Source organism: Marmota marmota, unplaced genomic scaffold (assembly GCF_001458135.2).
Source record: "Marmota marmota marmota unplaced genomic scaffold, marMar, whole genome shotgun sequence".
Taxonomy (NCBI): Eukaryota; Metazoa; Chordata; class Mammalia; order Rodentia; family Sciuridae; genus Marmota; species Marmota marmota.
The window spans coordinates 39,281,892-39,299,131 of record NW_025999932.1 but is presented as its reverse complement, the minus strand read 5'-3'; the positions used below and the strand labels follow the sequence as shown (position 1 = coordinate 39,299,131).

Genomic DNA, 17,240 nt, shown 5'->3' with positions numbered 1-17,240 from the left:
CTAAAACCAAAGACACTAGACAATACCTCCCATCACTTCTTCGTGCCTCTATTGAAGAACCATCTGCAATTCTAGGTGCCCAAAATGTATTTCCTACATCATGTGAAAACTGTTGAAATAGAAAGAAAGAATTTGCCTTGGAATAAATAAAGAGGAGTGAAACCAAATAGGTAGCATGTTAAAGTGGTGATATTTCATATAAAGGAGTTTGTTAAACCACAAACAGATGAAATACTATTCATTTGGAAAAAGAATGAGAAAGTTCTCTTTGTTATGATATGAATATCTCTAAAAAGTATATTCTTTCATGGAACTTCAAGGTATAGAAGGATATAAATAATGTACCATCTTTCTGTGTAATGAAGGAAATATGATTTTATATAATTTTTGTAGTTGTATAAAAAACAGTGAAAAACATACAAGAAACTAGTAAAATGGCTACCTTTAAGGAGAAAGACAGGGACATTTGTATATTGTTTTGATTCTTGAACCAGGTGAATAAGAGATCTTTTTTAAAAAATCCAAGTAAAATGTTTCATTGGAACTGAACTTTATGTTGTTTTTCTGTGTTCGTTTTTATTATCTATTTCTTTACCATTTTATCTTTTCTTTGGTTTGCTGTGTATTTAGTTTTCTTTTTCTAGTTCCTTGTAGTAGACATTCATGTTATTGATTTGAGAATTTTTTTAAGTGTATATTAATTATTATTATCAATTCCAAGGTACTACTTTAAATGCATTCCCTAAGTTTAGGTATGTTATGTTTTCATTTTCATTCATCTCAAAAGTGTTTCGTATTTCCCTTTTTGGGGTAAATTTCACAAATCCCTTCTAGTTTCATCCCACTGTGGTCAGAAAACCTACTTGTGTGGTCACAATCTTTTAAGACTGACTTTATGGCATTAATATATGATCCCAGATAACTTTCCATGTGCACATGAGGAGGTACTGTTCTGTACATGACCACCAGCTCTGGTTGGTTTATGGTATTGTTCAAGTCTTCTATTTCCTTGCTGATCTTCCATCCAGTTGTTATATCCATTAATGAAAGTGGATACTGAAGTTGAAAATCTCCATTAGTGTTTAATCTTCTGTCTCTCCCGCAGTGACATCACTTTTTGCCTCATGTATTTTGAAGTTCTTTAGTTATAATTACAAATTTTCCCTTTTATCATTTTTAAATGTCCTGTCTCTAATATGTTTGTCTTAAAATCTATTTTGTCTGAAATTTTTATAGCCACTCCACCTCTAGTGTGGTTAACTTTCTGCATAGCATACTTTCTTCCATCCTTTTACTTTCTATTTATATATTTTAATCTAAAGTGGTTTTTTGCACATAACATATAGTAGCATAATTTTCAATCTATTCTGTCAATCTGTTAAGTGAACAATCTACTTAATGTAATTTTTAGTAAGATGGGGTGTGTGCTTACATTTTACCCTTTGCTGCCTACAGGCCTTATGTATTTTTGATTCTGTTCCTTCACTACTACTTACTTTTTACTAAGTAGACATTTTTATAAATAGAGAATTTCTAGTGTACTGTTTTAATTGCATTGCTATTTCTTTTATTATTTTTTAGATTACCTTAGTGGTTGTCTGAGGATTACAAATAACATCTTAATTCATAAATATTTCAGATTAAAATCAATTTACTTTTTACTATTGAATAGTACACTGTTAAATATAATTCCCTTTCCCTCCTTGGGCTGCTATTTTCAAATTGAAGCTATGCCTATTGTACACAACATTATTTATGCAGTTACCAAATCAGAAAAAAAGTTACAAATATATACTCCTTCAGCTTTTATTTACTGCAGTTTATATTTTATGCAGATTGGAGTTACTCTTTAGTGTTCTTTTTAGTGTTCCCTTAAAAACTCTTTTAGTATTTCTTATAGAGAATATGTGGTAGTCATTAATTTTCTGTTTTGTCTTAATTTTATTTTAGAAGGATACTTTTACTGAATACAGAATTAAGAGCTGCAGTATTTTTATCAACACTTTGAGTATGGCATCTATCCCACTGCATTCCGACATGCATGATTTTGATGAGAATTCTTGTGTTAGTCTTGCTGAAGTTCTTCATGTGTGAGTAGTGAGTTGTTTATCTTGCTACTTTCAAGATTCTGTGTTGTTCTTTGGCTTAAGAGTGTATAATGTGGATAGTTGTGCAGACCCTTGTGTCTATTCTACTTGGAACCATTGAGATTTGGAGATGTGAAGGTGTTTTTCAACAAATAATGTATGAAGTTTCCAGCCATTATTTCTTCTGTCCTTTACTCTTGACGGTCCCTTTGGGGATCTAACTTTGTATATGGTGGCACACTTGATAATGTTTCACAGATCTGAGCATCTACTCATTTTTCTTCATTCTTTTTTATCTTCTTCAAAATAAAAAATCACCATGAACCTGTCATCAAGGTAGGTTATTTTTCTTCTGCCTGCCAAATCTGCTGTTGAGCTCCTTAAGTCAATTTTTCACATCAGTTATTATACTTTTCAACTCAAGAATTTCTATTTGGTTCCTTTGAAAAATCATTTTTATCTCTCTATTAATATATCTATTTGGATGGATCATCTTTCTGTTCTTTAGACATTATTTCTTTAGTTCTTTGAACATACTCAAAGCTGCTGATTTAAAGACTTTGAATTAGTCAAAATCGAGTCTTCCTCAGGGATAATTTCTATTAACTATATTGTCTTGTATATAAACCATACTTTTGTTTCTTTGCAGTCTCAATTTTTATGGACACTGGACATTTTAAATAATACTGCAACTCTGGAATTCTTTCCCTCCAGGGTTTCTTGTTTTGTTGATTTTTTGCCTTTGCTTTTATTGTTCAGTGACAAAGGACTTCTAATTCTATAAAGTCCCCTTTTTGCCTGTGATTCTTAAGGTCTTGGTTTCATTAGTTCAGTGGTAATAAAAAAAAAAATGAATGGACAGATTTCCTTAAATCCTGAGAAATTTTCTAGTCTTTGCTGAGATGCTCTGTGTGTACTGGGGCAGCTTTAACTCTCAGGAGGCAGTTGCAAGTGTGCCTTGGCCTTTATTCCTGCTTGTGTTGAGTTTCAAGGTTAGACAGAGGTTAGAGTTCAGGGAGAACTCAAGTCTTTCCTGAACATGCATATCATTCAGGGCATGTGCACAGCTCTGCTATGTTCCTAGGAATGTGGTGGACTGTTTTAAAAGTTCAAATGAACAATTCATTTTTCAGCTTCTCCTTTTGGGTGAGCTTGTTGTTTGCCAAAGTATTATCTCCTCAGCTATAATGTTGAACAATTACCAATTACCACTTTAGCTATAATGTTAAACAACTGCCACAGATTTTTACTGACAAATGTCTTCAAGGGAAAAGATATTGGCACTGGGCAAATTCAGAGTCAGTCAAATAAGACTAGTTCTATCATTCTGATTTTCTAAGAAACAGCCAGAAAGGTCACATAACGATAGTTGTCTGGGAGTAAGGCTTTAGAGACTCTCCATCCCTTATGTTTTCCTCCACTGACTATTAGGCTATTCATTTTCAATGTAATTGTGGCTATTGTTTTCAAGGCTACTATGGAGATGGGTAGATGGCAATTAAAGTAAGCCATATAGAACAGCTATTTGTTCTTATCAGCATTGACCTATCTTTCTTAAATAAATGTTCTCTATATAACTGCAAACATTGATTAATTTCCAGAGGTCTAAAAAATTTATTTTGAGCATTTTTCTAGTGTTTTGTCATGAAAAGTACAGACTTTAGGATATCCTTACTCAATTCCTGTAGGATGATGACCCAAACTTCTGTTGCGTTTAAGGGTTATTTGTGTATGCTGATATAATTCATTTATTATATTTTTTGGAAATTATTTTCTGCCCATCTATCGCCTTGCTTTTGATTCACTTAACAATGTCTTACAGAGCAAATGTTCTCAATTTTAATGGTCTACCTTCTTTTTATTCCTTCATATATTGCACTTTTCTCTGTTATATATAGAAACCTAGGGTCATGTACATTATCTCCTATGTTATCTTCTAGAAATTTATAAAATTGTATATTCGACACTTAGGTCTATAAATGTAAACTGATTTGAAGTTAATTTTTGTGGGAAAACCTAAGGTTTCATCTTTTTGTGTATAGCACCATCTGTTAAAAGACAATCCTCTCTCCATTGAGTTTGACTTGCTACTTTGTCAGAGATCAGTTAACTATTTGTGTAGAGCTATTTCTGAGATCTCTATCCTGTCTTACTAATCTAGTACTTTGATGATACCATGCTGCCTTGATTATTTGTATTTGTATATGTCTTGAATTCAGGTGGTGTGAATGCTCCAACTTTGTTCCTCCTCATTATTGTGTTACATATTCTAGGTCTCTTGCCTTCCTGTGTGAACTTTGTTGGTAACAGACTATTTTGGAGATACCAACTTTGTTGGTATCTCCAAAATAGTCTGTTACCATTCCAGAGACTGATGGGAGGAATGTTATATTCCATCAACCTTCATCTGAGATGAATGTGGAACAAACCACTGTTCTACGCACTTCTCTCCTCATGTGCCATCTCTGCCCATGACACTCCCCTCTTTTATGAGTTGGAGTACTCTTGTCTTATCCCACTATAACAGGTCCTAAGATATAGTTATGTACATAGCTAAACTCCCTTACTCTAATCAAATCCTCTGTTCAAGGGATTTTTTTTTTCTATTCTCTTTTGTCCAAAGCTAAAAACACAATCCCTTGTCCTCAGACTTGAGCCTCCTATTTGTTCCAGTTCATGGTATTTGGCATTATAACTAGAAGCTAATCTCTCTTGATTAAATACAGAGTAAAGTCATTAAACATAAGGGAGGGAACCATGATTCTCTATCTTTAGGAATAGCCCACAGATACCAGGGATTCTATTACCAGGAGAGTTAGGGGACATGTAAAGCCATTCACACAGTACCAGTCACAGAGTCAGAATTTCTACAATCTAATGAAATCAAGAAACAAGTCTTCACAGAAGATATGAATACAAATGCTCAAAAACTATTTTACAGACCTACAAGGGAGTTCACAGAACTAAAGGTCAAATCTTTGCCATGGTATATAATAGGTTTCTTTTAATAAAACTGTAGTTGATAAGTTATCAAGAAAATATCAAGACATCTGTGTATGCACGTAGGTATACTCATTTTTACCCAGTAGGGCAATTACTTTTTTTTCTAGAAGAAGGGGCACCTTTCCCATGAAAGCCATTTTCCCAGCCAGAGAACAATAGACCAAAGGGCATACAAAGAAGAGAGATTTGAATTAAGAACCAGAATAGTGTTGCAGCTCCGAGACAGGAGGGAATCATAAGTGATGAGTAATGCACACTTAAACCATATTAAAGAGAAGCAAAATCCTTATGATAATACAGATGCAGCAACCAAAGGTATTTTTCAAAGGGTAATGGGTCACTAACTGAAGTATCCCGCCCCCATACCCACTGCTGTTCCAGGAGAACAGCATGAGGCAAGAATGAGAGGGACTAGGACCATGAAGTAGCTAAAATGAGAACTAAAGACTAGACCACAGAAACAAATGCTTAGATAAAGGTTTCTACAATTTCCAGCAGTGAGGAACCAGAAGTTTATACAATAGCATATACTTACATAATAAATTATTTTATACAATTGTAGTCTAGTAAATTCTATATTCTCACTTTGTTGATTGGGTTTTCCTAGTCTCGACTATAATAGAAGCTGATATTGCTTGAGCATCTTCTTTGTTTCAGAGAGTGTCATTCATTTTCTCACCTAATTTGCACAACTCCTCATCTTATATTACTGTATAACTATAATGAAGTAGAATTTAATCAAGTATTCTCTTTATCAAATATCTGGTTCTTTCCACTATCCTTTGTTTCTGCTAGGAACTTATTCTTTTTGCAATATTTAAAAAGTGTTGGATTAAAAATTCTCAAGGCATCATTTTGAATGTCTAGGCTGACTGCACCCCAGTTAACCATTGAATCAAAAATTCTACTGTCCAGATTAGGCACTGCAGAAAAGAAATTCTTCTTACACAAATTAATTCCATTTTTCTAAATTTATCTCCCACTTGACCTATAAAAATATTGTGCTGCAGCTAGGCTGTCTATATAACATTTCCTAAGCAAAATTGTATAGATTAAATAAAAACTGCTTATCTTTCCACTTGCCCACAATGCTCCTTGTTCATTTTTGCAGAGATGCACAATTTTGCTTATCTAAGACCCAGTGATTATGCACCCATTAGCACTATTTTACTGCATTTTCTCATGTAGGAAAAAACAAAAAGAATAAATCCTGTGTGCATGTCCTGGTCCCCCAATCAGGTTATCCAACCCTGAAGGGTGGTTCTATAAATATTACTTGTGTCACATGTTTATCTGGTATGTGGATGGTTCCCAACAAATCTTCAATTAATGACAGAGGTTGATGATATTGAGGGATGATAACATGGCAATGGTGATCATGGTATTTACATTAAGTAAATATCCTAGGTCATGTGGACATGTAAGTCATAGCTACATACTGAGATGTTATGATTAAAACAGACTAAAATTTATTTTAAACTTGTTAATGCTAGGCATTATTCTTCAATTTTCCAAAATCTTATGTGTGCTAAAATTTTTCCCATTTGATGAGTGTAGAGAAACTGAGGAGTCTGTCCAAAGTCACACACAATAAGTGTAAACCCAGTACTGTGGTCACTCTGGCCCTAAAATTCCTGCTTTTTACCACTGTGCTGAAATCCCCAAGAACTGAAGAACTTCAGTAACAAACCCAGCAGGTGACATCAGGGTCCAGCCTCTCTGTGACCAACAACTGACACCCAGCAATGAATATGTGCCTTAGAGCCACTATAGTCATTGAAATTCAAATAGATACTTTGAAAACACAGGAACTTTCCAAGCAATCCTTGGTTAACACCTTCTTACTTATGCCAATTCAGCTCTGGAAGTGTACTCAGGCACAGCTTAACTTCACAGGATATTTTGCTCCTGATTAAATTCAACCCTTTATAAGATAATTCACATCCAGAAGCTAAGAAAGGATATGACATTCTAAAATGTCATCATTTAGGTTCTATAAAAAAAAGAAGTTATAGTCCATACTACAAAGTACTCTTTGAAAAATGTTCTATATCTGCAACAGAACATTGGGATATGGTCTGATTTTTGTGACCTTCCTCCTGCTCAGATTTGATGAAAATGTGTTGAACGTATCGTATCGCTATAGAGAAAAACTGTTAAGCATCCTGTAATCCACTATTTTTGTCATGGTATGTAATCATCACAATTAATTAGAAGTTTTGAACATCTGGAAACTAAATTCTCTATAATATAAATAAATGAAACTACTGAATTCAGGGATCTTTTGGGTATTTAGAAATTATGCCTTCAATTGGAATAGAAAGAAGTCAAGAGAAATTGTGTCTTTTACATGACAAAAATATGCAAAATAGTTTTCTTAAAAATGAAAGTGCTTTAGTCCACTGAATAATGTTCTATTTCATTTTTTTAATTTATTAAATAAAACAGTCTTCCTCATCTTTACCTATATAATCCATCAGTATAGCAAATTAGGACCCCCAAATCAGCCAGAAGTTTATAGTATAAAATTATTTTTCCAAAGATCTGTCCACCTCATAGACTATAGAATAAAACTGCTTTTGTTAAGGTTATCATTAGCCTGTTAATTGTGACTCTTGATGAACATGTTTTAGCTCTATTCTCACTCTACCTCTATGATATATTTATAATACATTCTACTATTTTTTCCTGTCTTCCCTGAGAGCAGATAAATACCTATTTTGAAATATTTTTCCAATCCTTAATTTTTGTTGCTCCCCCAATTTAATCCTTGACTCACAGTTTTTGGTACTATACACTCTCCCTGAATGAATCTTGGGCGATTCCATGTAACTTTTATGATTTTGAATGACCATCTATATGCAGATGGCCCCATAGGCTCACTTTTCAAGTCAAAGAATCCCCCCCTCCAAAGCTTTAGGCTCAGATACACAAATGTATCTCGACTGTTCTATAAGAATCTTGAACTCAACATGTATAAACTTTAATTTGTCACTCTCATCTCAACCTGTTCTCTAATTTTCCCTATGTCAGTGCCACTACCACTTGCCCAATCCTTTAAGAAACTAACTTGGAAAGTCATCTATAATCCCTTCATCTCTTTCACACTCCAGATTCAATAAATATTGAGCTAGTGTGTCCTCATCTATAGGTTTCAAATCCCCGCCCCTCGCCTTTAATATGGCCCTATTACTGTGCTATATTATGGAACCTCATCTCGTCTCTGAATTGTAACAACAGTCTCCCCATCATGATCCTATTTTCCGTTTTATATGTTCCCCCAAGCTTCTAAAACAACCTACCTAAAACACAAAGATGTACATCCAAGTCTCCGCGTTTCCTCTTAGACAAGCAAAAATCTCCACAATTAAATCTACAAGGTGTTTCATGATTGGGTCTCTTCATGCCTCCACAGCTTCACCTATGTGTCTCTTTCTACTTTTCTCTTTACAGGAGCTGTGCGTGCATCCTTGAACCTCCCACAGTGACTCTCTCCCTAAGAGCAGATAAAGTATGGGTTCTTTGCTTCAATGAGTTAACCCTATAGTCTCCTTTTAGATTTTGTTCAGTGACCTCTTCTAACACGTTGTCCGGCTTTTGACACCAGCTCATGTTAAGTTCCTATTCTCTGTGATCCTAAGTGTCCATGCACATCTCTATTACTTCATTACAAATATATATATGCATTTCTCTCTTCCTCTCCCTTTAGTTTTGACCTTGAGAGAAGTGCCTGGATAATACTCATGTTTACATCCACAATACCAGGCACAGTGCCCAACATATGGTAAGTTTTCAATAAATTGTTTCTAGGTGAATGAATGCTAGTTCTAAATTTCCACAAAAGATATTTACATGGGATACTCTCACCTTTTCCACTGCATCCAGATAAAAGCTTTAGTGTAAACAATACAAGAGGAAATTATTTTACCATCATCAAAATAAGATGATGATACATCGACTAGGAAGTATTTATTAGCTATCGGGCACTGTGTTAAGTGGTTTTATGCATTTTCCTCACTCATATTAGCTCTATGAAACAGATACTGTTATACTCACTTTACTCGCAAAGTGGCAAAGGCTTAAAGAGATCAAGTTTCCCTAAATCACACAATTACCAGGAGTTGGGATTGTGATTTGAAGGCACAACCCTGCCTCCATTCTTTCTCTAGTGTTAAGGGGAGAAAATACATTAAATGGCTATGTAGGAGTTCATAGAACCTCAGAAAAAGATGATCTTTGTATTGAGCACTGAAGATTGAGTAGATACTTCTTAGGGAAACACACCCATACAAACAGGCATTTCAGGCTGGGGTAAAAAAAAGGTCTGTCTGGACTAAACAAAGGGAGAATCATGGAGTGATCATAAGAGTAAGAAGAACCTCCGGACCCTGTGATGTGGAGGTTATTGACAGGGAAGGGCCTGGAAAGGCGTGTTTGACCAAGTCTCCCAAGGGCTATGAATACTATGCAAAGAAGTTTGGAATTTTTCCTGAATTAGATGATCATTTTTTATTTTTAAATAAAATATAAATCCATCAGAAATGTAATGTATGTAACAAAATGAAGAATTAGTCAAATTGAGAAGAGGTTACATCAAAAAAGACTAGCACTTCCATTTGTTCAGTCTCTATTTTCTTACCTTTCTTTCAAAATAATCCTTGATAAGTGCTACAGGTTATATTATATATAGATACACATAATATAAGTTAAATATATTAAACTATAAATTTAATATATAAAATGGGTTTGTATTTATATAAAATATATAATACACAAAATGTGCACTTTAAGTATACTAGATAAATTTATATTTATTAAATATATCCAGTGTGTATATGTGTGTGTGTGTGAGTGAGTGAGTGAGAGAGAGAGAGAGAGAGAGAGAATGTATGGCATAACTAGCTATATATGAAATATCCAGAAGTATGGCAAATTGTTTTTTGTTTGTTTATATCAAAATGCCTCATGTTGTCTGAACAAAATAAGTGTTGAATAAATGTTAGTTTAGTAACATAGTGCATCCTCCAACACTAAATTTTCTGGGAAGGCATAGGCTTACTATTCTTAATCTTTCTTTGGAAGGGGACTATCAATTTAAAAATAAGTATTTCTACTGGGCTAAATGTATAAAATATATTTTTAAAACAAGAATTAATTTTCCAGGAGAAAAACCTATAATTTATGATTATTGTAACTTTAAGTATATAATACAGAAAGGCTAAGTAATGTTGTAATTGGACTGATCATGAAGATGCTATCTTTTGTACTTTGTTTTGATTTCCAACATTTATATGTTCTAGTCTTTTTAAAGAATCTGTTTTTATCATTTCCTTTTTAATAACAAATGGTGTGCATGTATGTGCATGTGTCAGGTAACAATGGCATTTGAGACTTTTGTGCAGGGTAATGATGAACACTGAATTTCATGGATTCTCTGAGCTACTTCCTTTTTTTATTTTTTGAAAGGAATTGTTTATCAATAAGAGCTTCTAATGCTGAGTTCTATAATGATTGCAATGTCCCTCCTAACAGCTGTGTTTGCTACATGTCTATTTTTAGCAGGAGTGATTATGAAAGCAGGACTACATGTCCTCTCTACCTGCATCCATCACTTTCCCTTACCTCTTCATCCTGAAAATAGCCATCCCACATACCTTTAGTGAAATGTTGATTTTTAAGGGGATCTTATTTTAAATTGCTGTGTATTCTCACCTTTTCCTAATAAGACCACTTCCTGGATAAGCACTGCACAGATACTTTAATTTTAATGGACATTTCATGTTTGAATCAGTATTTATTTGGGCTGTGATCAAAATGTCACCCAGTGCTCTGATCCTCCTTCACTTCATCTCTGCCAATATCACCACAGCTATTCATTCACCAAGCATTTATAAAACATCTATTATGCATAAGATTAAAATACAAGTCATTCCCTCTCTGTGTTTACAAAGTAATGAGAGAGGTAACAAGCAAACTAAAACAATGAGGTGATGTGCCACACCAAGTGCTTCAGCTAGACATTCCAGAGTGCTAAGAAAGTCTTAAAGCAGGGTATTAGGGTCTGAGAAATCTACCTTGAAGAGATACCAAAGGAGCAGAATGTTTAGAACATCTCCCTGCTCTCAGGCACCCAAAGACCTTCAAACAACCAATCCCTCCCAAATATACTTCCAGTTATTTCCACAATCTATCTCAAATGCTTGCTTAATCTCAATGTGGGAATCTGCCACGTTGAGTTCTTAACTGTGTCATATTTTAAAGTAAAAGTGAATATTTATCTAATAAGCATTCAGTGAGCACCTAATTTGTGCTGGTATAATACTAATGCTGGATATGTAAAAATTAATGAGACACAATTCCCACACTGAAAAAAAAAAAACTAAAACAACAAGAAAATACTTTTGGTTAATTACTAATTAATGTGGTATTTGTAGGATCACAAGTGAAGCACATAGAACCCAGCAGCCATCAAGGTGGAGAATAAGAGAAGTCAGAAGTCCAAGAAATGCTCCAGGTATGAGGCAACAATTGAGTTGAATAGGAAGAAACCAGAGAAAATAGCTGCTCTAGAAAGAAGAGATAGAATAAGCAAGGTTGAAGAGTCAAGAAACAACACAGGGTTAGGTAGAAACATCTTCAGTGCAGAGAGAACTGCAGGAGTATGTTTGGGAGAACCTAAGGCAAAGTACAAAAGAATATTAAGAGTAGCAGAGACTGGGTAATATAGGACATTATGATTCATGAGCTTATGTGTGTGTGTGTGTGTGTGTGTTGCAAGTGCCTTACCACTAAACTGTATCCCAAGCCCCATATGGTAGTAGTAAACAACCCACCAATTTCACTGGCTTGAAACAATTAGGGTGGATTACTCATATAATACTTCGGTCTTGAGTTTACTATAGCTCTGCTGTGTACACCTTTATTCCAGGATCCAGGTGGACCGGGACTCCCCACTTGGGACATTGCTGCTCTAGTAACAGAGAGAAAAGAGCTATGGCAGTAGAACTACACAACATGTGCAGCTACTGCCCAATATGACAGCTGTTACTTCTACTCACAGTTCACTAGACAAAGTAAGCCACCCCTCTAAGCTGATGACCCTGGGGCGAGAGCAGGGGGAGTCTAATTCTGCTCCAAGGAGGAAGGGCAAATAATTAGAAACACAAATCAATCCATCAATAAAATCTTCCATACCGTTTTGCGAGGCACAGATTTTAATCTGCAGCTTTGGTGACCACCGAAGAGTTTTACTCATGGACATGACCTAGTCAGATCTGCACCATAGACAGAACAAGCTGGTTTCTATGTGAAGAGCTAAATAAGTAAAACAGAGGACAAAGTCCATGTGCAGCCTGGGATGAAAACCAGTGAACAAAGTTCATGACCAGTAATCACTAGAGTTTCTAGCTTGTCACACACCAAGTCAGTGTGATTTTAGAGATTGTCAAAGGAGCACTGTTTATTATCTTTTCTCAGCCCCCTACAGGCTAACGTGCAAAATCAGATATCCAGTGGTGGGCAATTATATGTCTTAAGAATTATGTAGTATAGACTGTTTATATAAATCCACATACAATTAGGTCCCCATTATCATGTTCAGAGCAGCAAAATAATATAATGAGTAGATAATAATCCCAGAGGTGCATATTACATAAAACTTCAGCAGAAAGGATTCTCAGAAAACCAAAGCTTGAGTTAAATCTTGAAATCTGAAATAATATTAGGTAAACAACGAGAAGAAGGAATGCTAACAAAAGAAATGAATGTGAGAGAAAATGGAGGTGTGAAAACTTTTTCAACTTCAGAAAATTCTATTTTTATTATGATTATAGATGTTGAAATTTATCAAGTGACTTTGCTATAATTTTTTAGACAAGGACACACTGATTCCTTTTGATCTGCTTATGTGATTGATTTGATAGAATTTTCCACTGTTGAACCGGGCTTAGATTCCGAGGATAAAACCATCTAAATGAGGATTTATTTCTTTAAATTGGCCATAGATTCAGTTACATAAAATTTTATACTTTACTTTGAAACCTATGTTCTAGGCCCATGGTTGTGTATACATATCACACATGTGCATGCACGCACGCACGCACACACATGTGCACACCATCCTTCATGGTTACTAGAGTCAAGTTTATACTAGCTTCAAAAAATGAATTGGACAGACCCCCATCTGTTTTAGTAACAACAATAAAGTGTTAATTTTCTTTGGTTATTTTCTACCAATATTTCTTATTTTAAGTATTTGCAAGCTGGTTGTATTTTTCGAATTGTTTTATTTCATTGGTTCTCATCCCAGGTTGCACATGAAAATCATCTGGGAGAGACAGTTATATATTTTTCAATACCTGGATCCTGCCTTGTACCATAGTCAAGTTAGAATCTCTGGAGTAGAGATCAAACACCTATATTTTAAACAATTTATTTTAAAAATTTCTTCAGATGATAGTAATGTACAGCCAGATATATTCTTGAGTTAGGTTTTTCTTTTTCTTCCAGTATATAGCTTTTGGTTGAATTCTAATATTTTTTTTCCTATTCATTCTTTGTTTGCTTTTGTCTTTCTTAATTTTGTTATTTGTCTCTCAGATTATTTTGTTATTGTTTTCTAATTTTTTGAGTAAATGTTTAATGGTAAATATTTTATAGGTAAATTGTTCATGTGTATATAATTTACATTTATCATATTTATGTAACATACATAAGGCTATAAATTTTCCTCTAAGTGCTGCATTAGCTGTGTCTTTATATGTGTAATAAGAATTGTAATGCAATTCCACTGTCATATATTAAAACAACAAAACAAAACAAAGGAACAACAACAAAAAACACTAGAGCATAGTATCTGGTGCAGCTCAGTGGAGGTTAGAGCCCTTCTCCTTACCAAGCTGTGATGGGCTAGGAGACTGGAGGCAGAGAGAAGGCAAGGGTAGAGTCCTTCCTTCCTTCAGACTGGCTCAGAAGAAGCTGCCCTGGGGCAAGGCCCTAGTGGTTGAGCAGGACCTTAATGTTAATTTCCTTAATGTTAATTTCCTTGGGAAAGAATGGGAAGAAAAGGAGTAAACAAATAGGTCTGTTCTGCCGCTTCCCAGGTAATGTGATAGGGTAGAGGAGGCCCAGGCCACAAATGTGATATGAACAATGTCATCAACAATGGATTTTAAAAAATTGTTATAGTTCTTTCCTAGACTTTTTTTGGGGGGAGGGGTGTGGCACTCAACCATTGAGCCATATCCCCAGCCCTATTGTATATTTTATTTAGAGACAGTGTCTCACTGAGTTGCTTAGCACCTCACTGTCATTGCTGAGGCTGGCTTTGAACTTGTGATCCTCTTGCCTCAGCCTCCAAAGTTGCTGGGATTACAGGCATGTACCACCATGCCTGGCTTCTTGCCTAGACTTTTTAACAGAATCTTTAAATTTGCAGATGGAAAGATTTTATTATTTTTTAATTTCCTGATGGAAGGAAATTATTATAAATTTCTCAGTTTTATTACAGTGGGATTAGAGAATATTACCTATATACTCTCTGCTTTTAGAATTTTTGAGCCTTATTTTTGACCTAATATTTAATTTTGATTAATTTTTCATTTATACTTAGAAATATGTGTTTGATATTTTCAGTGAACAAAGTTCACTTACAGCAGTGAATTAAAGCATTCTTGTACTATTACCAATTACACTAAAACTTTTACACCACATTCTGCTTTATAAACGCAGGATAATTGCTCCTTAGACTTCAGTATTTGAAATCACTCCTATACATTTTATTTAATGATTTTTTGTTATGGTTTCTATCTGTGGTATCCTACAAAATCTCATGTTAGGCAATGCAGAAATGTTCTGAGGTGAAATGTTCAAATTATGACAGCTGTAACCTAATCAATGGATTATTCCACTTGATGGATGAATAACTTGAATGGACTATTAGGTGATAACTACAGGCAGGTGGGACATGACTAGAGGAAGTAAGTCAATGGGGACATGCCTGGTGTTTTTATTTTCTCCTGGCTCCTTGCTCTCTGCTTCTCTGCCACCATGGGCTGAGCAACTTTCCTCTGCCAGGCCCTTCACCCATGACCTCTGCCTCATCTTGGGCCCAGAGCAATGGAGTCAGCTGACCATGGACTGAACATCTGAAACTATGAACCCCAAAATAGTTCTTCCTCTAAGTTGTTCTGGTCAGGTATTCTGGTCACAACATGAAAAGCCAAGACACTTTTAAACCTGAGTTTTGCTTTGCCTAATAGTAAAATCACCATCCTCAGTTTTTTGTTTCATTTTTGTCTCCTATTTATAGGACATCGGCAGATTCTTTCACGAGGAGAGTTAAATCCTTCTTGGGAATTCACTTTGACTTACCCCACCACTCTCCTCCTTCCCACCCACCACAGAGCTTCATGATGAATCCAGCAGCAACGCCATCCATATTAAGGTAGAGCACTACTAAGGACAATGGAAATAGGCAATTCATGGCAGGAGTACATGTAAGTTGTGAGCAGTCACAACTCAACCAAGAACAGAAAGAATGAGAATGGATGAGGCTAGAATCGCTCCTTTTATAACCACCTTCTCTCAAGAACTAACAAAGGGGTTTCAGGAGAAATATCTCACATCCCCATTGATCTAAGTATCTCCCTTTAGGTCCCACCTCTCATAGTCTTTCCCAATACCCTTCAATCAGAATGCACCCTTGGGGCCATAAGCCTTATTCAGAAAATAGCACACTTTATAGCCTCTACAAATATAATCATATGTGGGCTATGTGACTCTCCTCCACTAATATCCTACTTCATTAGGGTAGGGATTGGTTGTACCTATTTTACTCATTCTCAGACATCTAGTACTTACCATAGTTTTAAGCAAACAGATTCTGTTTAATATTTGTCAGAAACATTTTAATTATATATGAGAAAATAGTCTCTGAGAATTTATATGACTTTGAGCTTTGAAACTTTGTGATTATCATTGTTATGATTTGGCTCTGAAATGTCCCCCAAAAGTTTCATATGTAGAAGGATTATTCCTCAATGCAGCCAAGTTCAAAAGTGAGTATTTGGGGAACTTGTTGGATTATGAGGACTCTTTTCTCATCAATAAATTAATCCATGGGGTGACTCATATTTGAAAGAATTACTGGGAGGCTGTGGAAGCTGTGAGTAGCAGGAGCTAGTTGGAAAAAGTAGGTCACCGGGGATGTGCCCTGAAAGGGTAGATCTTGTTTCTGCCCCTTCCTCTCTTTTCCTCTACTTCCTGATTACCATGAGGTGAGCACTTTCCTACATCACACTCTTCTGCCCTGGTGCTCTGCCTCATCTCGGGTCCAAAGCAATGAGCCTGCCGACCGTGGGCTGAAACCTCTAAAATTGTGAGCCCAGATAAATCTGTCCTCCTTTAGGTAGCTTATGGCAGGTATTTTGATCACAGCAATGAAAAGCTAATGTAGTTATACTGTATTTCAGTTTTAGTTGAACCCTAAAAAGATTTTTGAGAAATTCTAATTACTCAATCCATAAACATGGAAATAAAGTCAAAGATTTATATTACTGTCCAAGACACAGCTGGATACGGACTGTACAAACATTACCCTCATTAGCTTTTGTTCTATGAGTCTCCATCTCTTCTGATCGGCTATATCCAATCGTGCACCGTGACTGCTGGGTCATTAGGCCTTAGAGCACAAGACACATTTGGAGGGTACAGCTATCTCCACCAACATCACCATTAGATAGATTTTTGTCTTTAAATCAGAACCTGATGGCCCTAAGATGGTACCAAGGAAGACTTTCTTACCTCAATGTAAGCAACACCACTGTGAATTTACCATGAGAATCTCTTAAAAGACGACAGAGACACTAAAAAATCTAAACCCAAACTGGCATTTTAAAAAAAACGTTTTTTTTCTTTTTTTTTTTTTTAAGGACAGGAAGTAGGACAGAAGAAAAAAATGTAAAAGAAGTTAAAAGAGCAGACTTTCAAATTATTTTTCATGTTGGCGGGAAAGAAAAAAAAATCCCTGGGAACTTTCTCAATATAGGAAGTGTGGATATTCTTGGCCTAATTCCTGTCTAGCACTTCTCTGCACTGTTCCTCTCTCCACGCCTCCCCCAGCCCCTCTGCTAAGGAGTGCTCATTTGCATA

General features: G+C 35.4%; 1 long non-coding RNA gene across 1 annotated transcript in view; it reads right to left on the bottom strand.

The window, feature by feature from the left end:
* The window catches only part of LOC125616153, a 153,591-nt gene extending 139,905 nt beyond the window's left edge, over positions 1–13,686 (bottom strand). Inside the window, exon 1 of the long non-coding RNA XR_007346789.1 lies at positions 12,285–13,686. This is a non-coding gene — a long non-coding RNA (uncharacterized LOC125616153). The remainder of the gene's footprint in view (positions 1–12,284) is intronic.
* Positions 13,687–17,240: the final 3,554 nt, after the last annotated feature.